Source organism: Eriocheir sinensis, chromosome 17, assembly GCF_024679095.1.
Source record: "Eriocheir sinensis breed Jianghai 21 chromosome 17, ASM2467909v1, whole genome shotgun sequence".
NCBI lineage: Eukaryota > Metazoa > Arthropoda > Malacostraca > Decapoda > Varunidae > Eriocheir > Eriocheir sinensis.
Window position 1 is genome coordinate 16701748 of NC_066525.1, and position 23182 is coordinate 16724929.

Below are 23182 nucleotides of genomic sequence, written 5' to 3' on the forward strand. Positions count from 1 at the left end.
ATTATTATCATTATTATCACTATTGTTAGAATGATGATGATGATGACGATTATGATTATGATGATGATTATCATTAATATAACAAAAAAATCATTGAGGAGTATGTAGTACCATTGCACCAAACATCTATCCTGACTGTTAGATCTCTGATAAATCACTTTATTAATATTTCCTTTATACTCACACACACACACACACACACACACACACAATCTCACCATTCATATGTTCACTATTCTCAATTTTTCTCCACACGATGTACGCAATTCGTTATTGAGAGAGAGAGAGAGAGAGAGAGAGAGAGAGAGAGAGAGAGAGAGAGAATAAGAAAAAAAGTAATAAGAGCGAGCAGCGTAACACCAACAGCCGTGTCTGGCCGGACGGGGCGGGGCGGGGCGGGGCGGGGCAGGGAGGGGAGGGCGGGGCCGTCTGGAGCGGCTGGCTGGGGCAGAGGGGGCGGGGAGACGAAGAGGACGAGGAGGAAGAGGAGGAGGCCGAGAAGGAAGGTAACTCAAGAAAATGAAGAAATGAACAGCAAAGATGAGCTGCGACGAAGAAAAATGAAACTGGAACATCGGAACGGACGAGAAGGGAAGGAAGAGAGAGACCTAAGCTGGAGGGAAGGGAGGGGCGGAGGGAAGGACTGCAAGGAGGAAGACGGAGAGGAGGAGGAGGCGGCGGCGGCTGCAGAGGAGGAGGGAGAGGAGGGGTGGTGGAGGGCTGGGCGGAGAGCGCATGATCAAGCCCGACTCATCAGTGCTCATTAGTGGGCCGGAGCAGAGAGCCTTAATTCACGAGTGAAAACAGTGGTTTATGCAGACCAGCGGCGGGAGGAGGGAGGCGCCGCTCGCTCCTCCCGGCCCTCCCGCCTCCCCGTCAGCCCCGTTTTTCACGCCCTTTCCCGCCCCTCTTACGCCCCTCCATCCGGATATTGATTCCTCCTGACGACGCCGCTGGGGACCTCCACCGCCTCGCCGGACACCACCACCACCACTACCACCACCTTCACCATCATCACCACCAGGCTGAGGATCGGCATCAACACCACCCGATGTTACAAGTTACTCGCCATCACCACCTTCATCGTTGTTGTCCTCCTCGTCTCCCTTCGTCTACAGTGCCGGTGCGTAGGCGTGTGTGTGTGTGTGTGTGTGTGTGTGTGAATCAGAGACCCCCGCCAGGCAGCCAGTCAGCCAAGGTCAAGGCCGTTAATCACACAGTGTTGACCTCAGACTGGTTTTTGGTGACCTTGGATTGCTAAGGGGGTGAAGGATTGGTGGTGGGGGTGGGAGTGTGTGTGTGTGTGTGGGGGGGGGGTTATGGTGGGTTTGTGGTGACTTGCTTCTGTGTGCGTCTGTGTGTATGTGTGTGTGTATGTGTGTGTGTGTGTGTGTGTGTGTGTGTGTATGTGTGTGTGTGTGTGTGTGTGTGTGTGTGTGTGTGTGTGTGTGTGTGTGTGTGTGTGTGTGTGTGTGTGTGTGTGTGTGTGTGCTCTCTTCCGCCCCTCTCTTTTTCTTTTTCTCCCCTCCTCTTTTTCATCATTTCCCTCCTCCTCTTCCTCCTTCTCCTCCTCCTCTTCCTCCTCCCCTTCCTCTCTCCGCTGCGTGGCTGTATTAGTTTGAAGAGGAACTGTTATATAAGTATTTTGTTGTTGTTATTGCTGTTTTTGTTGTTTTCATTGTTATTGTTGTTGTTGTGATAATATTAGTGATGGGAGGTTAGGGGGGGAGGGGGGTGATAGCTGAGAGAGAGAGAGAGAGAGAGAGAGAGAGAGAGAGAGAGAGAGAGAGAGAGAGAGAGAGAGAGAGTTACCTTAACGTCGTAGCCTTAGAGTGAGAGAAGTGGGAGAGGTGAGAGGACGAGGAGGAGGAGGAGGAGGAGGAATAGTGAGAAGTAAAAAGTAAGGAAGATAAAAAAAAAACGTAAGATGCAAGAAGATAAGAAGTGAAAGATGTAGGAAGGAGGAGGAGGAGGAGGAAGAGGAGGAGGAGGAGGAGAGGAGGATTAAAGGAAGAATAAGATGGTAGGAAGAAGGTAAGAATAACAAGTAAGATAATGGAAACAGTGAGGGATGGAGGAAAGGATGAGAAGAGGAGAGCTGGGAAACGAAAAAGAGGAGAAGGAAGAAGAGAACGGGAGAAGGAGGAGAAAGAAAACAAGACTAAGAGAGAGAGAGAGAGAGAGAGAGAGAGAGAGAGAGAGAGAGAGAGAGAGAGAGAGAGAGAGAGAGAGAGAGAGGAAGAAGAGGATACTGATAACAGAGGGGAAAGAAGAAAGATTACAGAAGGAAGAGTAGTCGTAGGAGGAGAAGGAAAAGGAGGAGGATTAAAGAAGTAGGAGGAGAAGGAGGAGGAGGAGGAGGAGGAGGAGGAGGAGGAGGTGACTGATGCCTCTCTCTTTGTAATGTATTTCGTGGTGACATTTGCTTGACATTTTGAGTCTAAAACTTTCACAAATTTCGTCCATAACTCAGCGGCTGAAGTGTATTGATCCCCCCCCTACGCCTGCCTCTGACTGTGCAATATTTACAAAATTTTCCCTCCGCTCCGCCCGCGACGAGTCAATAATGTTAGTCTTTTTTTATATATTTGTTTTTTCTCCGAGGAATGCGAACGTTCGGGAGAAAATATTGAAGCGTTTGTCGATTACGGGAAACGAAATAAATGGAAAATGAGAGAAAGAGAAAAAAAAAAACTAACAGGAGAGTAAAATAGATTATGATAAAGAGGATGATAGCGAAGGAAACATAATATAAACAAAATAATAACAAAACAAGAAACAAAAAACAAAAATAATAACGTGCAAAGGAAAATATATGGTAGGAGAAATAGCCAAACAACTATGAATAGCAAACAAAATAACAAACAAACATCATAGAGGAATAAAAAGAGGAAAAAGGAGCAAGAATATCTATCAGACACTATTTTCCGCAGAAGCTTCATTGTTTTCACTTTCAATAATAATAATTTCTCGGCGTGAAATTTCCTTCTATAAGCCTTATTTACGCTAGGCCAGTGAGAGAGAGAGAGAGAGAGAGAGAGAGAGAGAGAGAGAGAGAGAGAGAGAGAGAGAGAGAGAGAGAGAGAGAGAGAGAGAGAGAGAGAGAGAGAGAGAGAGAGAGAGAGAGAGAGAGAGAGAGAGAGAGAGAGAGAGAGAGAGAGAGAGAGAGAGAGAGAGAGAGAGAGAGAGAGAGAGAGATAGAGAGAGAGAGAGAGAGAGAGAGACAGAGAGAGAGAGAGAGAGAGAGAGAGAGAGAGAGAGAGAGAGAGAGAGAGAGAGAGAGAGAGAGAGAGAGAGAGAGAGAGACGCAGTAGGGAGCAATGGGGAGAGCGAGAGGGAGGTAGAAAGGGAGAAGGGAAAGCAAGAGGGAGGCAATGGAAGTGAGGGAGAGAGGGAGAGGGAGGGAGAGAGGGAGTGGGAGGGGGACAACAAAGACAGCTACGCCTGCGTCACCACGCGGGAGAGAGAGAGAGAGAGAGAGAGAGAGAGAGAGAGAGAGAGAGAGAGAGAGAGAGAGAGAGAGAACCAATCCATAGTCCTCACGAGACTCATGCTCCTCCTCCTCCTCCTTCTCCGTCTCCTCCTCCTGTTCCCCTCTCTCCTCCACCTCCTCCTCCACCTGTTAGCCCAAAAACCACAAAGTCCCTCTCCTTCCTCGGCCGACTGACGATTTACAAATATTATAAGGTAGAGAACCACTGTATCAGACGGGGCTCGGTGAACAGAAACCTGGAGGGAGGGAGGTGGGGACGAGGAAGGGATAGGGGGCAGGATAAAGGGAGGAGGGATGGATAGAAAGAATAGGAAAGAGGAGCATTGAAGTTAGGAAAGAGGGAGGGAAGGATCGAGGTAGAGCTGGATTGAATTTGGCATGGATAATGTGATGATAAATATTGACAATAATAACAACTACTACTGCCTACTACTACTACTACTACTACTACTACTGCTACTACAATTCACCTACTACTGCATCTACTCCCGAACACATATCTAAATATGCACACACATACACACACACAAAAAAAAAAACCCTTCATATTTCGCAACACACTCTTTTGGGCGTATGCATAGTAAGGAAAATAGTTATTACCAGTAAAGTTAATTCCAACTCGTGCAGTCTTTTTTTTTTCTTCATTACAATGTCATAGTTTTCATCTATCTTTTGTTTTACTTATTTTTTGCACGGTTTCCATGAAGCATCAAAGGGGCAAACGAATAACAATAGTCCAATTTATGACAGGTAATAGAGAAACAATATCAAACAAGCAAATATAAAGGAGCAGCGTTGCATGAATCAACTATTACACTGTGTCAAAATTTACAAAGAAATTGAAAAGAGTTCTGAATATCACTGCTACTACTACTACTAGTACTAGTAATAATAATAATAATAATAATAATAATAATAATAATAATAATAATAATAATAATAATAATAATAATAATAATAATAATAATAATGATAATAATAATGTTAACTATAATAATAATAATAATAATAATAATAATAATAATAATAATAATAATAATAATAATAATAATAATAATAATAATAATAATAATAATAATAATAATAATGATAATAATAATAATAATAATAATAATGATTAGTGGCATGAGTAGTATAACAATGACAAGAATAATAATAATTATAATCATAATACACATACCAATAAAAAATAAATATATAATTCTATATATATATATATATATATATATATATATATATATATATATATATATATATATATATATATATATATATATATATATATATATATATATATATATATATATATATATATATATATATATATATATATATATATATATATATATATATATATATATATATATATATATATATATATATATATATATATATATATATATATATATATATATATATATATATATATATATATATATATATATATATATATATATATATATATATATATATATATATATATATATATATATATATATATATATATATATATATATATATATATATATATATATATATATCAAAAGCAATAAGTAAATATAGTAAACAAGGAACGTGAATAACAAAACTGAAGTCATGATTTTAAAAAAATATAGATATGTGAAGTTTTCCTCATTGATGCTGATTATGAAGATAAAAACAATGATAATAATTAATATTTTAATCACAGTTACGAAATTACTACTATTACTCATTATTATTATTATGTATTATTAGTTATTTTAAAAGCATTTATACTATAATCAAGAAACGACAATAATAACAACAACAACAACAACAACAATAATAATAATAATAATAATAAGAATAAGAATAAGAATAAGAATAACAATAATAATAATAATAATAATAATAATAATAATAATAATAATAATAATAATAATAATAATAATAATAATAATAATAATAATAATAATAATAATAATAATAATAATAATAATAATAATAATAATAATAATAATAATAATAAGAAGAATTAACTATTACTGCTCCTTCTCCTCCTCCTATTCCTCCTCCTCCTTCTCCTCCTCCGGCAGTAGTTATTTTTCGAACAGAGTCGTCCGCCACTGGAACAGCCTTCCTGGTGGAGTGGTTAGTGCGGAAACGATCAATTCCTTTAAAAATCGCATTGACCGTCACTTTGCTGCATCGGGAGTGAACTAAAAGTATCCACGAGTACATTCAGTAGTGCTTTAATCCTTCCCGGAAGCCACTCCTGTGGCTGACGGATTAATTAAATCTCTAAAAGCAGGCAGCCTCGCAATGAGCCAATAGGTTTTATGTTGCCTGCTCGTCCATGTTTCCATGTTTCAAACTGCTACTTTTACTACTACTACTACTACTACTACTACTACTACTACTACTACTACTACTACCACTACTACTACTATTACTACTGCTTCTACTACTACTACTACTACTGTTACTACTACTGCTACAACAACAACAACAACAACAATATTATAATAATAATAATAATAATAATAATAATAATAATAATAATAATAATAATAATAATAATAATAATAATAATAATAATAATAATAATAATAATAATAATAATAATAATAATGATAATAATAAAACTAGTGATATTAAAAAATAATAAAAATAATAATTTTAATAAGCTACAATTATACTTCTCAATTTTTTTTCTTCTTCTTCTTCTTCTTCTTCTTCTTCTTCTTCTTCTTCTTCTTCTTCTTATTCTTCTTCTTATTATTATTATTAATGTACTTTTTGACTTTTTTCTTCTTACTTTTATTATTATTACTATTAGCAAAATCTGTAATAACATCAATAACAATGATAATAATAAAATAATAATAATAATAATAATAGTAATTATGATGTTTTCATTATTATTATTACTATTACCATTATTATTATTATTATTATTATTATTATTATTATTATTATTATTATTATTATTATTATTATTATTATTATTATTATTGAAAGTAACAACATCGAGAATAGGCTTACTTTTGCAATTATTGATGAAAGTGTGAATTAAACATTGAATTCCATAATATTTCTGTTTCAGAGAAAAGGAAATTTTTTTTGGGAAAGAAAATAACTACAAAAAATCAAGCAATATTGAAAGGAATCATTATAACACACACACACACACACACACACACACACACACACACACACACACACACACACACACACACACACACTACACAGGTCCCTCAATCAGGATGGCTTGGGGAGGCGGGTCGGCTATCAATGTATGCAGATGAGAGTTTTTTCCCTCCCTCTCTCCCTCCCTCCCTCCCTTCTCTCCCTGCTGCTTTCCTCCCTCCCTCCCTGCGTGGTTCAGCTCTCAGCCTCCATTCCTTCCTTCTTTCCTACTGCTCTCTCTCTCTCTCTCTCTCTCTCTCTCTCTTTTATGATTTCCTCAATTTCCTTTTCTCTAATGCATTCTTCCTTCTCTCCCATATCTGCAATTGCCACATTCTTCTTTCCATTCATCTTTTTCATATAATTATTCCTCTTCATTATTTCCAACTACTTTTATTTCTTCAAAATATTTTTTTTTCATTCCTTCTCAAAATGTTGGCTATAACTTTTTTCTAGAGCATTTCGTTTTTATTTTATTTTCTATTCTGTAATTTCTTCCTTCTTCGCCTCTCACTTTCTCTTCCCGTTTTTCTAATGCTGGTCTATGCGTCTTTCATTTTTCTCCTTCGATTTCGCGTCAGCTGTTGTGTAGTCAATCTTTCAATATCTATTTTTCCCTGCAATTCCAATTTAGCTCAACCTATACATTCCCTTCACTTCAATCCTCCATTCACAAGCCTCCCTCCCTCATAGGCCTCCTCCTCCTCCCCTCATCACTTCGTTCATCTTCCCATCAATCTCCTCCCTCTTGCCTGTGTCCATATTCTTCTCCGTATCCATCCTTTCAGCTCCTTCCGATGATAGGTATATAGCTTGCCCCTACATCCCTTTGTCACACTTAACTTTCTTCTTTTCCTCCCGTCTTGCCGATGTGAACTACGTAGCTACTTTCTCTGGTCTTTTTCATTTCGTATTTTGGCAAGTTTCCCGTCATGACCTAACCCAACACTATGTACGTTCTTTTTGTTTTATTTATTTCCTTCTTGTTTTTCCTTCATGATAATTTCTTCTTTTTGACTCCTTTTCCCTCTTTATTTCATTTATATTACATCTCATTCTCTTTATATGATCTCTCCTTCCTTCCTTCCTTCCACTTTATTTTTCATATTTTTTTTATTTCGCCATTTTTTTCCTTATTTTCTATTTTTCTTTTCTTCCCCTTTATCCTTATTCCTTCTTTGACTCCCTTAGCATCTTCATCCACTCTGTATTCTCTTCTTTTTCTTCCTTTCTTTTTATTTACATCCACTTCCTTACCCTCCGTCCTTCCCTCCACTTATCTCCCTCAGCTCCTATACCTCTCTCCACATGCATCTATTCACTCCTTCCTCCCCTTTCCTCCCCCTTCATACACACAACTCGGCCCTCCCCTCTCTCCCTTTTCTCCCCCTTGCATATGGTTAGCTCTTTCCTTCCTCAGTCCCTCATTCTTGCCCTCTATCTTTCCTTACATGCTACACTTTTATCCTTCTTTCTTTCTCTCTTTCCTTATCTTTCCTGTCCTTCCAAATATATTTTTTTTACATTTGTCTCACACACATCCTTCTACCTTTCCTTCTTTCTTTCTTCCTCTTCACTCAGTACACGCATTCTACCTTCGCTTTTGTATATTCCTCTAAGCTCCACTTTGGTTCTCTAATCATTCAAATAGTTTTTTTTATCTCTTCCTTCGTTTATTTTATTACAGCTTATACAACCGCTTCTATTTTGTCCTTCTTTCCATCGTTCATTCATCCACTAACCATTGTGCTCTTTCCTCATTCACTTCTATCCACCACTTATTGCCACAGCTCCACCACACTTCACATGCCTACCTCTATCTATACTAACTCTATACGCACTCCCCTTTTCTCCTTTCACCCTTCATTCACTCCCTACAGGTTTTCCTATTTCGCTTCGACATGACTACACTTTGCCCCTCCCCTTCTTCACCACAGCTCCACCAAACCTCACCCTTATACTAACTCCACACGTTCTTTCCTTTTCTCCTTCCTTCCATCCTTCATTCTCTTCAACCCGTTTTCCCTTCCCCTTCCCTTCCCTTCCCCGCCCCGCCAGCCACACAGCGCACCCCAGCCGCCCTCTTTTCCCTTCCCCCACCACGCCCCAGCCCTCTTTTGGCCTTCATGGGAACGCTTGATTGTTATTAGGGGCCGCTTTGTGCCTCCGTATGCAAATGGGAGGTGCCCTTGGTGCGGGGAGGAGGTGTGGGTGATCGCGGTGCTTGGGGAGGGAGGTCAAGGCTGAGAAAAAACTCGACCACTACTGCCGCTGCCGCAACCAAGCGAGGCACGTCCATGTTTTTTTTTTCTTTTTCTCTGTCATTTTCTTGCGTTTTCTCTTTCTCGGTTTTTAATGTGTTTGGGTTCTCTCTCTCTCTCTCTCTCTCTCTCTCTCTCTGTGTGTGTGTGTGTGTGTGTGTGTGTGTGTGTAACAGTAATAATAAATAATAAAAAAAATAATAATAGAAAATAATAAAAATTACAATTCATGGATTATATGGAACGCAGTAGTCAGAGAGAAGTGAATTACATTTAATGAGATGTTAAAAACAATTCCAAATTCAATCCTAAGAAATATAGTAGTAATGATTAACGACTACTTTCAACTAAATAAACCAACAAATTTAAACACCATCAATACTGCGCAATATGGAGGCCACTGAGTCTGTCTCTATCCGTGCTCGGGTCACTGAGGGGAACAATCTGCTCTGCCTAGTGAAGGGGGGAAGGTGGAGGCGCCTCGTGTTGTGGCATGTACGGTGGCGGTGGCGAGGGCGATGCAGGGTGCCGCGTTACCGTCCTCACCACACTGGGTTTTCCTATTTCTAACTTATAGCGACTGAAAAAAAAATATAATTGACAGTTTTAGCAATAACTAGAAATAGGTATCGTTAATTTTGTGGGTACGACGGTTTTTTTAGACTGAAATCGGCATATATAATAAGCTTAGTACGACAATTTGGTAACGTTAAGGGCCTATAGGGGAATATAGCAGCCCTCGCCAAACTGTCTCAAGTCATTGCGGTCCATAAGAGCCTAGACTGACCCTGGGTATTTGGTTCATCCTCGTAGCTGGACTAGGATGACTCTGTATGCCCGGTGATCAACCCTCTTGAGCTATTGTTGTTGTTTGAGGAACAGAGAGGATGTCTACAATGGGGAGGCAGACGTGAGTGTAGGCAGAATAGAGATGTTCCCGGAGCCCTGAGTCTGTGTTGCTTGTGTGAGGCTGCTCTGACGACGCCGGTGATGTGTTGCTTCTTGTTCAGTTAGTTATTCGCTGTGATGTGTGTGTGTGTGTGTGTGTGTGTGTGTGTGAGAGAGAGAGAGAGAGAGAGAGAGAGAGAGAGAGAGAGAGAGAGAGAGAGAGAGAGAGAGAGAGAGAGAGAGAGAGAGAGAGAGAGAGAGAGAGAGAGAGAAACACAAAGACAAACAAACAAACAGAGGCAAAGAGGCAACAAACAGAGGCAGTGGTTTAAAGGAAACAAACACTGAGATAATGGACACAAAGCTACACCAAGGGATGAAAAAACAAAAACAAAACAAAAACAAGTCAAGCAGTGCGGCGAAACAACGAACAAATACAGAAAAAGAAAGATCGACGTACAGCGAAGAAATTGCTGATAATGGTGTTAATATTGGGATATCAGCGGGGGGGGAGGGGGGAAGGAAGGAAGGCGCAGGAGGAGGAGGAGCAGGAGGAGGAGGAGGAGGAGGAGGCGGAGATTATAAAAGAATGACTCAGCGATATATAACACACGACAGTCCTTGAGCTATAATTATTATTATTATTATTATTATTATTATTATTATTATTATTATTATTTATTATTATTATTATTATTGTTATTATTACTACTACTACTACTACTACTACTACTACTGCTACTACTACCACTACTATTACTACTCTTTCAACAGTGACTCGTAAGGGGACATACACACACACACACACACACACACACAAACAGGCCCCACACAGACCAGCATACATAAAATTTTTGTTGGTTTTCCCGTGAGCTTTGTAAGATATTCATGAGATAAATACCTTTGTAGATTTCTCCCTCTTAAATAAATTATTAAGGAGGCCGAAGTGTACCTGAGTTCACCTGCGTGTGTGTGTGTGTGTGTGTGTGTGTGTGTGTGTGTGTGTGTGTGTGTGTGTGTGTGTGTGTGTGTGTGTGTGTGTGTGTGTGTGTGTGTGTGTGTGTGTGTGTGTGTGTGTGTGTGTGTGTGTGAGAGAGAGAGAGAGAGAGAGAGAGAGAGAGAGAGAGAGAGAGAGAGAGAGAGAGAGAGAGAGAGAGAGAGAGAGAGAGAGAGAGCAGAGAGAGTGGGGGGAGAAGGAGGCAGAAAGACCAAAGCAAATCTCTTTACAAATACGGCGGCCACCTTTATGGTTACAAAACTCCATTTCTTAGGCCGAGGCGCAGAGAAGAAAGTTGTAGTAAGTGTGAGCATTACTGGCGTGGCCGCAGGGAGCTCTCAGGAGGAGGAGGAGGAGGAGGAAAGGCAGGAGGAGGAGCTGTAGGAGGAGGAGGTGGAGGAGCAGGGGCTTTCAAGTATTGACGAAGACTATGTAGATATCGGAAAAGGGAAATAATATATTGATAACCTGAAAAGGAAGAGAAATGGCTTGAAAGGCGACTCTCTGTGTGTGTGTGTGTGTGTGTGTGTGTGTGTGTGTGTGTGTGTGTGTGTGTGTGTGTGTGTGTCTCAAGAGTTAACCTTTTCAATCAGTCTGGCGGGTTTGTTTAATTTGATAAGCACTTCGGGTATTTAATGTTTCTTCTCAATCCGCTGTCATCTGTACGTTATGAAGGGAACCAAGTAATGATTTCCAATTTATATAACTGTATTACACTTTTCCTTCTCTATGTCATTTTGTGGTCGTCTATATTTCTCAGAGTTGATGCGTTTTAGCTATAGACTGAAAATGGTAAGTTAATTCTGGAAAACAAGTGCTTATTGCTTCTAACACTTCTGCAGAACAGTTTAATTTATCTCTAGGTATTCGATAATGAGTGAGAGAAAAGTAAGGGATATCAAGCCGCCGAAGAAGCAAAAAAGGTTGTCACTCTGAGGGTTCCGATAGCAATTAAACATTTTTCTTATTGTTTGAATTATTCGCAATGAGCAAATTCACTTTTATCGAGCTTTCTCTGGTACTAATTAGGCGCCCAATGCGATTTTTTTTCTGGAACAGTAATGATAATAATGATAATATAAATAATCAAAACAACAACAACAACAACAACAACAACAACAACAACAACAACAACAGCAACCCATTCCACAATCGCCCTTCCATTTCCTGTTCCCCATTTTCTTTCCAGTGTGTGCGGGCGTGGCGTCCCTTCCCCCCCCCCCCTCCCTCCCTGCTCTCCTCTTTCCTTCTCTTCTCTCCATCAGCTGCCTCACCCCCCCACCCCCCATCTGTCCCTCCTCTTAGGTCTCCCCCGTCCATTCATTAAACTCATCGGCGTGTGTGTGTGTGTGTGTGTGTGTGTGTGTGTGTGTGTGTGTGTGGTATTATGCAAGTTATGGTAAGCTACAAATTTTGCAATCCTTATACGAAATGTTTATGATTGTAAAGTTAATGACAAAACAGTAATAATAAATAATAATGCGTAGTAAGTGAATGAATAAATGAATGAACGAAAGAAAATATTAATGACATAAACATGAATGACCTACGACGTCACAGTATAAAAGAAGATAGGAAAACATTGGTTAGTACTAAAAGAAAATGATCTCTTATAAAAATCCTTATAGCAAAAAGAATTATCAGTCATCTTACTTTCTTTATCAATCTAAGTGCCTCCTCTCCTTGCCATCAACACCTGAACATTTTTTCCCTTCACACCTGTACGTCAACCTATATCCTTACCTGCCTCTACATGCTTTCCTTTGCTTTATCCCCCACTATTCCTCCTTTTCTTCCTTGCTTTCTTCTCTGTGTTCCCTCAAGTTCTCTAAACCAACTTTCCTTTTTATATCTACGTCTTCTCTCTTTCCTTCCTAAACATTCTTCTTCCTATCTATACATTCAAAGCCTTTCTAAATTCTTTTCTTTTTCGACTAATAAATTTTTTCTTATTTGTTCTCTCTCTTTTTCTTTCCCTGAAGCTCTCTATACCACTTTACATTTTTACGTTTTCTTTCTTCCCTAAACATTATTATTCTTATCTATGCATTTATATCCTTGCCGAATTCATTTTCTTCCTTCTTTCATCAAATTTTCTCCGTTCTCTTATTAACATCAAGCTCTCCATACTTATTATTTATTTACTTCTTTCCGTAAACATTTATCTTTTAATCTATACATTCATATCCTTCTTGATTTTATTTCTTCTTCCTTTTTATTCTAATTTCCTCATGCCTCATTATACTTACTCTCTCTCTCTCTCTCTCTCTCTCTCCTTCGGCCAGCCATGATTAGGCGGCCAATCAGCGGTCCTGCAGCGGCGGGAAGCGACCAATCAAATCACAACAGCCCTCCACCTCGGGGCCTCCTCCGCCGCTAGTGTCGTGCCTTGATTCACGTCTCTCTCTCTCAGGTGGTTGGATTGGCCTAAATTTGTCGATAAGTTGAGGTAAAGGAAGATAAGGAAGGAAGGAAGGAAAGAAGAAAGAAAGAAAGAAAAGAAGGAAGGAAGGAAGAAAGGGAGGGAGGAAGTAAGGAAGGAAGAAAGGAAGAAGGGAAGGAAGGAAGGAAGGGAGGGAGGAAGTAAGGAAGAAAGGAAGAAATGAAGGAAGGAAGGAAAAAAGGAAGGCTGGAGAAAAGGAAAGAGAGAAGAGAGGAAGGAAGGAATACTGGAAGGAAGGAAAGAAAGGCAGGGAAGGATGGGCAGAAGGAAGGAAGGAAGGAAGGAAAGCAGAAAGGAAGTAGACATTTGGGGAAGGGTAAAAGGAAGAGTGGTAGAGGGGAGGTGGATCAAAAGAATGCGGTGGAGAGGGAAGTGGAGGAAGAAAGAGGAATGGAATGAAGGAGCTAGGGAAGGAAGGAAGGAGGGAGGGAGACAGTAAATGAGAGGACAAGAGAAGGGAGAGGAAGATAATGAGGAAGAGAATGAGGAGAAGTGAAGAGAATGAGGAGAAGTGAAGAGAATGAGGAAGAGTGAAGAGCTCATACAATCCGTCCTCCTTCTCCTCCTCCTCCTCTTCCTCCCCCCCCCCACGGATCATTCTCCCGCTACTCCCACTTTGAAGGAGATTATGTACAAGAAGCCTCATTAAAAGAACCTCGACTGAGCACCCGTCAGGCTAATAATGTGCTCCTCCTCCTCCTCCATACAACATCATTTGACAACATCATCCCTTACTCTACTTTCCTTCGTTACTGTTTTTCCTCCTCCCCTTCTTTCTCTTCTTCCTCTTCTTCTTCCTCTTCTTTCTACTCCCATGAAACACTTTGCCTGCACCATTCCCTGTTCTCCTCCTCCTCCTCCTCCTCCTCCTCCTCCTCCTCTTCCTCCAGCATTTTCTCCCCTTGTTACTTCTCTTCCTCCTCCTCTTCTTTATATTCCTAACTCTCAAGTATATTCTTTAGATTTTTTAAAGTGTATATTTAAAAAAAAATATCCTCAAGAAAAGTAAAAGTTAAACAAATATGGAAAAGGAGAGAGAGAGAGAGAGAGAGAGAGAGAGAGAGAGAGAGAGAGAGAGAGAGAGAGAGAGAGAGAGAGAGAGAGAGAGAGAGAGAGAGAGAGAGAAATGCAACAAGATGAGGTCAAGGAAAAAAAAAAGTAGGGTGATGGAAAGAGGAAGTGAAGGAGGAGGAGGAGGGCGAAAAGGAGGCAAGAAAGGAGGAGAAGGAGGAGGAGGAGGAGGAGGAAGACGAGGACGAGAAAGTGAAGTAAAAATAGAGCAAATCGAAGCATGATGACTAGGTAGAAAAAAATGAAGAAAAAAAAGACATGAAGAAATAAAAAAGGAAGAAGAGAGAGAGAGAGAGAGAGAGAGAGAGAGAGAGAGAGAGAGAGAGAGAGAGAGAGAGAGAGAGAGAGAGAGAGAGAGAGAGAGAGAGAGAGAGAGAGAGAGAGAGAGAGAGAGAGAGAGAGAGAGAGAGAGAGAGAGAGAGAGAGCACAAATGGGAGGAGACATTCTGAAGGGAAAGTAAGGAAAGAAAATTGTGTCTGAAGAAGGAAGGGAGGGAGGGAGGGAGGGAGAGTGGGAAGAAGGGAGGGAGGAGGAAGGAAGGGAGAGAGGAGGAGCAAAGAGGAATGGAAGTGGAGTTGGAACGGGGGAAGAAGGAAAGGGAAGGAAGGATAGAAGGAGAGAGAGAGAGAGAGGGAGTAGGAAGTGGAGTGAAAATGGATGCTGGGGAAGACGAAGGAAGGAGAAGGAGGAGAAGTAGAGAGGGAAGGGTAAAGAAGAAGGGAATAAAAGGAGATTAAAGGAGTCAAATATAACGAAAACCGTGGGAAGAAAGAAGAGAAAAAGGAAAGACTGGAAGAGGAGAAAAGGATTAGAAGGGAGAGGAAGAAACTGTAAGATAGGATAGAAAGAAGCTGAGATGATGAGAAAAGAAAGAAGCTAAACAGAGGAAACGAAGAGAAAAGAGGAAGAAGAGAGGACTGGAGAGTGGTGTGGTGGAATGGAGGTCAGGGCAAGGAGAAGAAAGGAAAGGAAAGGAAAGGAACATAAAAGAAGAAGGAGAGGAAGGAATAATAGAGGTGTGAGATGGAAGGCAGACTATGGCAGAAGAGGAGAAAAAAGAAAAGATATGGAGAGGAGAGAAAACCAGCTAAAGAAAAGGAAGGAAAGGGAAAGTGGCGTGTATGGGAATGGAGATTAAGGCAGAGAGGTAAGAGAAAAGGAAAGGATAAGACAGGACGGGAAGAAAAGGTGTGAGACGGAATGAAGAAAACCGCAGCGCAAGCGGGGAAGAGGAAGGAAAAGAGAGAAGAGGATAGGAGCTGAAGGAGAGAAGAGAAGAAGAGGGAGGGAGGAGAGAGAAGCATTTGCGGTGTACAGTGGAGACATATTTCTCTTCTCGCAGACTAATAAGAGCTGAGTGCTAGCGACAGAGGCGGCGGCGGAGTGAATGGTGCCTTTTTATTTGAGAGAGAGAGAGAGAGAGAGAGAGAGAGAGAGAGAGAGAGAGAGAGAGAGAGAGAGAGAGAGAGAGAGAGAGAGAGAGAGAGAGAGAGAGAGAGAGAGAGAGAGAGAGAGAGAGAGAGAGAGAGAGAGAGAGAGAGAGAGAGAGAGAGAGAGAGAGAGAGAGAGAGAGAGGAGGCATGTAGGGAGGAAGAAAAAGGAATGAAAGTCAGGGGAGAGGAAGGGAGGAGGAGAAAACCTGCTAAAAGGATAATAAAAAAGAAAAAAGAGGAACGACGAAGAGAGAGAGAGAGAGAGAGAGAGAGAGAGAGAGAGAGAGAGAGAGAGAGAGAGAGAGAGAGAGAGAGAGAGAGAGAGAGAGCAAGGTGACATGTGGCTTTTAGCGTAAAGAATGCAGAAACACTGTATTCCTGACACGCTTTGTATCATGAAGAGAGTGCAGAGTGTAAGGAGGTGCCTCACTTACCCCCCTTTCCCCCTACCCCCCCTTCACTCCCTACACCCGCCCCTTATCCTAACCTAACCTAACCGCCCCCTTTCCCTTCCCTTCCCTTCCCTTCCACCTCCCAACGTGACTAATTCTTTCTGTCATCCCCTCCCCCTCTCCCCTCCCCTTTTGCTTCCCTCCCTCCCTCTCTCCCTCCCTCTCTTCCCTCTCACCCCCCCCAACTGTGCGCCCCTCCCCCTTCCCAGCAGCAGCCAATCACAGCAGGCGCTTGAAGTGACGTCATTGATCAATATGTAGGGGGAGGGAAGGAAGGGAAGGAGGAGGAGGAGGAGGAGGAAGAGGTGGGATAGGAGGAGGAAGAGGTGGGTCGGTCGGTCTCTCTCTCTCTCTCTCTCTCTCTCTCTCTCTTAACTCAGAAATGTGTGCCACGCAGTTTTCTTCTTTATGCTATGCGATGTGTCCTGCTGTCTCTTTTCTTCTCCTTTTTCCCCAAGACAAATTGATGCTTCTCTTTTCTTCCTTCAGAGCGAGAGAAACGGAAAGTGCAACGGTAGTATTCTTATTGCTGTTATTACTTTGGCATTGGAAACTGTGGGGATAGTAATAGTAGTAGTAGTAGTAGTAGTAGTAGGAGGAGGAGGAGGAGAAGGAGGAGGAGTAACACAAAGAGCGAGTGTTTCTTCTTCAGTTCCAAAATATTTCTCGAGGAACAAAACAAGAGAATGAACTTTTATATCCTCCACCTCTGAATAAATGAAAATATTAGCGGAAAGAGAGTGGATGAGGGGAGGAGGGAAGGAGGAGGTGGAGGTTGGTGGTGGCGGAGGAGGAGGAAGAAAAGGAGTAGGAGGAGTGCATGGGTAAAGGAGAAAGGGGAGGAGACTGGGTGGAAGAAAGGAAAAAGAAGTGGAGGAGGCGCCAGAAAAGGAGGAGTACGAAAAGAAAGAAAGGAGAAAAGGGAAGAAAGAGAGAGAGAGAGAGAGAGAGAGAAGAGAGAGAGAGGGGGAAGAAGAGAGAGAGAGAGAGAGAGAGAGAGAGAGAGAGAGAGAGAGAGAGAGAGAGAGAGAGAGAGAGAGAGAGAGAGAGAGATGACAGTGCAGCAGGAATGGAGTGCAGGGGAGGAGGGGAAAGAGGAGGAAGGGAAGGAGGAGAAAGAGGAAGAGGGAGAAGGGGGAACGGGAGAGGAGTGTAGAGGAGGGAAAGGAAGAAGGGGACGGTAGAACAACGGAGAAAAGGAGGAGGAGGAGAAGGAAGGGAAGAAGGAAGGGAGAGTGAGGTCGGAGAACGGAGAAGAGGGGAGTAGGAAGAAGAAAGGAAGAGAAAGGAGAAAATAACTGCAGGGAGACGATAAAGAAGAGCTCTGAGAAGGAAGAACTGGGAGAAAAAGGAGGAGGAGGAGGAGGAGAGAAAGAAGAAAAAGGATAACGAAGGAGAAAGAGACTGAAGGAAGGAAAAAAGAAAGAGAGATAGATATGGCAACGTATAATACATGAAGAGAGAAAGAGGAAGGAAAGAGAGGAAGAGGAGGAGGGAGGGAGGTAGAGAATAACGAACAGTAAAGTGGAAGGAAAGAGGAAAGAGAAATATGGAAACGAAAACTGCGTGGAGAGTCAAGGAGGGAAGGGAGGGATGGAGAGGTAAGGCAAAAGTAAATGGAAGGGAGAGGAGGAGGAGACGGAGGGAGGGGGGGGGATGCAAATAGTGTAAGGGAGGGTAATGGAGGCGTGAGAGGAGGACTGCTACACGTCTGCTTCCTGGCTCTGATTAACACAAGTCGCTTAGGAGGCATGCTGACGGCTGCTGGGGAAGGTGGAGTGGAGGTGCATCCCCCCCCTCCCTCCTTCCCCTCCTCCTCTTCCTTCCTTCCATTTACTTTGCCTTACCTCTCCTGCTCTCCTTTCCCTCTCTGACTCTCCATGCATTTTTCGTTTCCATATTTCTCTCTATCCTCTTTCTTTCTCTTTACTAACCGTCATTTTCTTTACCTCTCCCTCCTCCTCTCTTTCCTAGTATGTCACAACGTTAACCCTCGTATACTTCTGTTGTGGTGCCTTCTTCCCGTTTTCTTTCTTTATCCCCTTTCCTCATTTCCATTTCCTTCGGTTTACTAATGTTATCTCTTATCTTCTTCCTTGAGCCCCTTCCCTCCCTCTATTCCTCTCTGTTTTCATGTATATCATCTTTTTTATCTATTTTTTTGTATTTTGCTTTGTTTTTCTCCTTTCTTGGTTTTGTTTCGTTTCTCTTCCATTTTTTTCTTCACCCCCCTCTTTATTCCCTCTCTTCCATTCGGTTTTCTTCATTTCCCTTCATATCCTCTTACTTTTTTTTTTTCTTCGATATTTTTTTTCTCTTGACACCTTTTCTCTTCCTTTCCTTTACCTTCCTTTCTCTTCTCCCTGGTTTTGTCTTCTGCCTTTTCCTTCCTTTCACGACCCTTACTTTTCCATCTCATATTATCCCTTCCACTCACTTCTTCCCTTCCTTTTCTCTCCCCTTTCCTTCACTTAATTTCCTTCTCTTCTCTTTCTTCGCTCCCATTCTTTGCCTCTCTGTAGCTCCTTCCACTTTCTTACCCCATTCACCCACCCAACCATCCACCACCACCACCACCACTCTCCTTTGCTATCATTATTGTTATGACGGGGAGGGAGGAGGGGTAGAAATGGAAGAAGAGGGGAGGGGAGGAGAGAGAAGGGGAGGAGGATAGGAGAGGGGAGGGAAAAGAGAGAGAGAGAGAGAGAGAGAGAGAGAGAGAGAGAGAGAGAGAGAGAGAGAGAGAGAGAGAGAGAGAGAGAGAGAGAGAGTGGGGGGGGGGGTAAGGGAACGGTTCACTGTTCTTACAAGGATGAAGAAACAAGAAAAAAATGCTCACAAAAATTATCATTATTATTATTATTATTATTATTATTATTATTATTATTATTATTATTATTATTATTATTATTATTATTATTATTATTATTATTATTATTATTAGGTCTCTCTCTCTCTCTCTCTCTCGCTCTCTCTCTTGTCGTGGTAAGGATGGCTCTGTAAACACGAGATTGTTATGAAGAGTGCACACTGAGGAGGAGGAGGAGGAGGAGGAGGAGGAGGAGGAGGAAGAGGAGGCGGTCAGAAGATGAAGACAGTGAGCTGATGGGCCAAGAGGAAGAAAATGAAGTGGAGGTGAAAGAGGAGGAGGAGGAGGAAAAGAGGAGGGAATGTGTTTCGGACAAGGAGCTGCAATATATGAACAAACAAAAAATAATAAGAAGAAAAAGTGTTATGAATATATAGAAGAGAAGGAAAAAAAACCAAGTGTAATCTGGTTAAGACGTTAAACTGGGAGGACGGGAAAGAGGAGGAAAAATAGGAGGAGGAGGAGGAGGAGGAGGAGGAGGAGGAGGAGAAGGAAGAGGAAATGGGAAAAGAAGAAAGAGAATATAATTTTGTAATTAAATTCGTTGTCTCATATTTATGATTGTTATTATCTCCTTACTCACTGGGAAACATGTGTGTGTGTGTGTGTGTGTGTGTGTGTGTGTGTGTGTGTGCGCCGGAAAGTCTGAACTCAAAACATGTCAGCTCACTTAACACACACACACACACACACACACACACACACACACACACACACACACACACACACACACACACACACACACACACACACACCTTATAAATACTAAAACACACAGAAAACAAATCACAATAAAACAAGATAAACAAAACTAATCACAAAAAATCACCTCATATCCACCTTCCTTCTACACACCATCATCTTCCTCCTCCTCTTCCTCCTCCTCTTCCTCCTCCTCTTCCTAATCTTTATCAACGTCCACAAATTCACATGTTCTTTCCCCTTCTCTTCTTTTAACAACATTCATTGCTGTTTTCCCGTCATATTTCTTTTTTTCTAATTTTTCGTTTCTTCTTTTATTCATTTTCTCTTATATCATCTTTAACTCCTCTTCCCTATTTTCATTTATTTCTTTTCTTCTTTATTACCTATTCTCTTTAACTGTTTTCTTCCATATCTTCTTTGTGGTATTATTCCCCTTTTCACACTTCTTTTCTTCCTCCTCTTTCTCCTCATTTTCTATATATTGTTCTCGTAGACCTTTTCCAACCATTCCAACATAGTGATTCTCTTCTTCTTCTTCTTCTTCTTCTTCTTCTTCTTCTTCCTCCTCCTCCTCCTCCTCCTATTGGCCCGTCACATAACTCGGCTGAAATTGACCCCAAGCTTCGTTAGGGGACGCCATCTTGCTTCTCTCTCTCTCTCTCTCTCTCTCAAATCCACAATATCTTCACCAATTGTTGAGAGAGAGAGAGAGAGAGTTGCTACGCTGGTGCATTGGGAAATATTGACGCTTACTCAGGATATATCGATCTCTCCCTTCCTCTCCCTTCTTTCCCTTCCTTTGCTCCATCCATTCTCTCTCTCTCTCTTATCGCAACCATTTTCTCTTTTTCGTCCTATTTATTTACACTATATATCTTTTTTTTTATGATTTATTTGGCAGCTTTTCATATTCTTTCTTGCTCGACATTATTATTATTTTTTCCCTTCCATGTCCTTTGTTTGATGTCAATTCGCTGTCTGTTTATTGTTTTCCTGTTTTTATTATCGTTATTTGATCATTGTTTGTTGTTCCTCTCTTCCTTCCATCTCCGTTTTCTTCATTATCACGTTGACGCTAATTCTCTGTTCACCGTCTTTTGTTTCTTATGGTGTGTCTCAATTTCCCTTCTTTCTTTCTATTATTCTTATTCTTCCTTCCATTCGTCTTTTCTCCTTTCTTTCTATTACTCTTATTCTTCCTTCCATTCATCTTTTCTCCTTTCTTTCTATTCCTCTTATTCTTCCTTCCATTGATCTTTTCTCCTTTCTTTCTATTCCTCTTATTCTTCCTTCCATTCATCTTTTCTCCTTTCTTTCTATTCCTCTTATTCTTCCTTCCATTCATCTTTTCTCCTTTCTTTCTATTCCTCTTATTCTTCCTTCCATTCATCTTTTCTCCTTTCTTTCTATTCCTCTTATTCTTCCTTCCATTCATCTTTTCTCCTTTCTTTCTATTCCTCTTATTCTTCCTTCCATTCATCTTTTCTCCTTTCTTTCTATTCCTCTTATTCTTCCTTCCATTCATCTTTTCTCCTTTCTTTCTATTCCTCTTATTCTTCCTTCCATTCATCTTTTCTCCTTTCCTTCTATTCCTCTTATTCTTCCTTCCATTGATCTTTTCTCCTTTCTTTCTATTCCTCTTATTCTTCCTTTCATTAATCTTTTCTCCTTTCTTTCTATTCCTCTTATTCTTCCTTTCATTAATCTTTTCTCCTTTCTTTCTATTCCTCTTATTCTTCCTTCCATTAATTTTTTCTCCTTTCTTTCTATTCCTCTTATTCTTCCTTCCATTCATCTTTTCTCCTTTCACTTTGAAGCTAATATTTCGGTCTCTATTTACTCTTCATCATCTCCCTTATTTATCATCCTCTCTCTTTCCTCCTTTTCTTAACTCCACCCGCTCCTCCATTGCATATTTTACTGTCAAATTCCTGTTGTTGCTATATCCTTCATTAACATATATTTTATCTCTTTACTTTGTCCTCGTTCTCCTCCTTTTCATTATACATTGCCAGTCAACCACTATCTCCTTCTTTTTCTATTTTAATATTTTTTCCTTCTTCTCTTCCTCCTGTTTATACTTTTCCATCACCCATCTGTAGCTTTTAATTTTTCTTTTTTTTCTTACACACACTATTCTATTTTCTTCCTCTTGAACCAACCGCCTTTTCGTCCTCGCTTCTCTCCTTTCCTCCTTCCTTTCTTCCCTCCTTCATTCCCCCGTCAGCGGCTTCCTCCACTAATCCTTCCTCTTCCTAAACATCCTTAACATCCCTCTCGCTTTAATATGCCAACCCGGCCTTCTTGTTCCTCTCATCAGCGCATAATCCTTCTCTCTAGTCCTCCTCCTCCTCCTCCTCTTCCCCCTCCTCCTCCTCCTCTTCCCTTTTTTTTTCACCTGGTCTGCGTTCTTCTCCTCCTCCTCTCTTTTTTTTTCCAGTCATCCACAGTTTCCTCCTCCTTTTTCTCCTTCTCTTCTTCCTCCTCCTTTTACTTCTTCATCCACCTTCATATCTCTCTCTCTCTCTCTCTCTCTCTCTCTCTCTCTCTCCACCATCACCACCTCCTACTTCTCCTCCTCCTCCTCCTCCTCCTCCTCTTTCTCCTCCACCTACTTCTTACCCTTCCTCTTACCTGCTCCCTCCCCTTACCATCACCACCTTAGCTCCTCCTCCTCCTCCTCCTCTCCTGACCCTCCTCCTCCTCCTCCGCCTCCTCCTCGGCTCGCTCTGTGATGGCCATAATCCCAGACAATTTCCCGTGCATTAGGGCGGCTGGTGAGGGCGTGGAGACTGCTCGGTGGCCAGGACACGTCGGGGCCATTAAAAAGTTTGAAGCCTCTCTAAACGCAGGATTAGTGGCCCCGATGCCTCACGCTGCGCCATGGTCTGCCTCGGTGCCCCAACAACCCGTAGCGGACGAGTACACGACGCGATACATTGCGACATGGTTCTTTGTGTGTGTGTGTGTGTGTGTGTGTGGTTCTGTCTCTCTCTCTCTCTCAGTTGGTGTCTATACGAATGCTTCCTCTCGTTCTTTTTCTTTTTCTCTTTTTTCCTCCTCGTCTTCCTGCGTGTTGTTTTCTTTTATTAGTGATCGGAAGGTTCTCTTTCTCTTTCATTCGATATTTATAATTTTACACATTTTTAGGTCTTGGAAATTTGTTTGTTTTTGTTGTACTTTAAGCTATGTGCTCTTTACGCGTTCTTTTTGCACACCTCATTTTTTGTTTTGTTTTGATCTCATTCTTGTTTTATTGATTTCTTTTCGGCAAATAACAAAACTAATCGAAAGTTCATACATTATAATATCTTGCTTCTTACTAGATTTTTTACTTTGCAGTTTTTAGCCAAGACTAACTATCTATTTGGGTCTGTCATCAGTTAATATCTATTCCCTTTTAACGTATTTTATTCCTT

The 23182-nt window shown here is 41.2% G+C and overlaps 1 long non-coding RNA gene across 1 annotated transcript in view; it reads left to right on the forward strand.

The window, feature by feature from the left end:
* Positions 1 to 430: 430 nt before the first annotated feature.
* Positions 431 to 23182, forward strand: part of LOC127000036 (uncharacterized) — a 48560-nt gene continuing 25808 nt past the window's right edge. Inside the window, exon 1 of the long non-coding RNA XR_007753696.1 lies at positions 431 to 1123. This is a non-coding gene — a long non-coding RNA (uncharacterized LOC127000036). The remainder of the gene's footprint in view (positions 1124 to 23182) is intronic.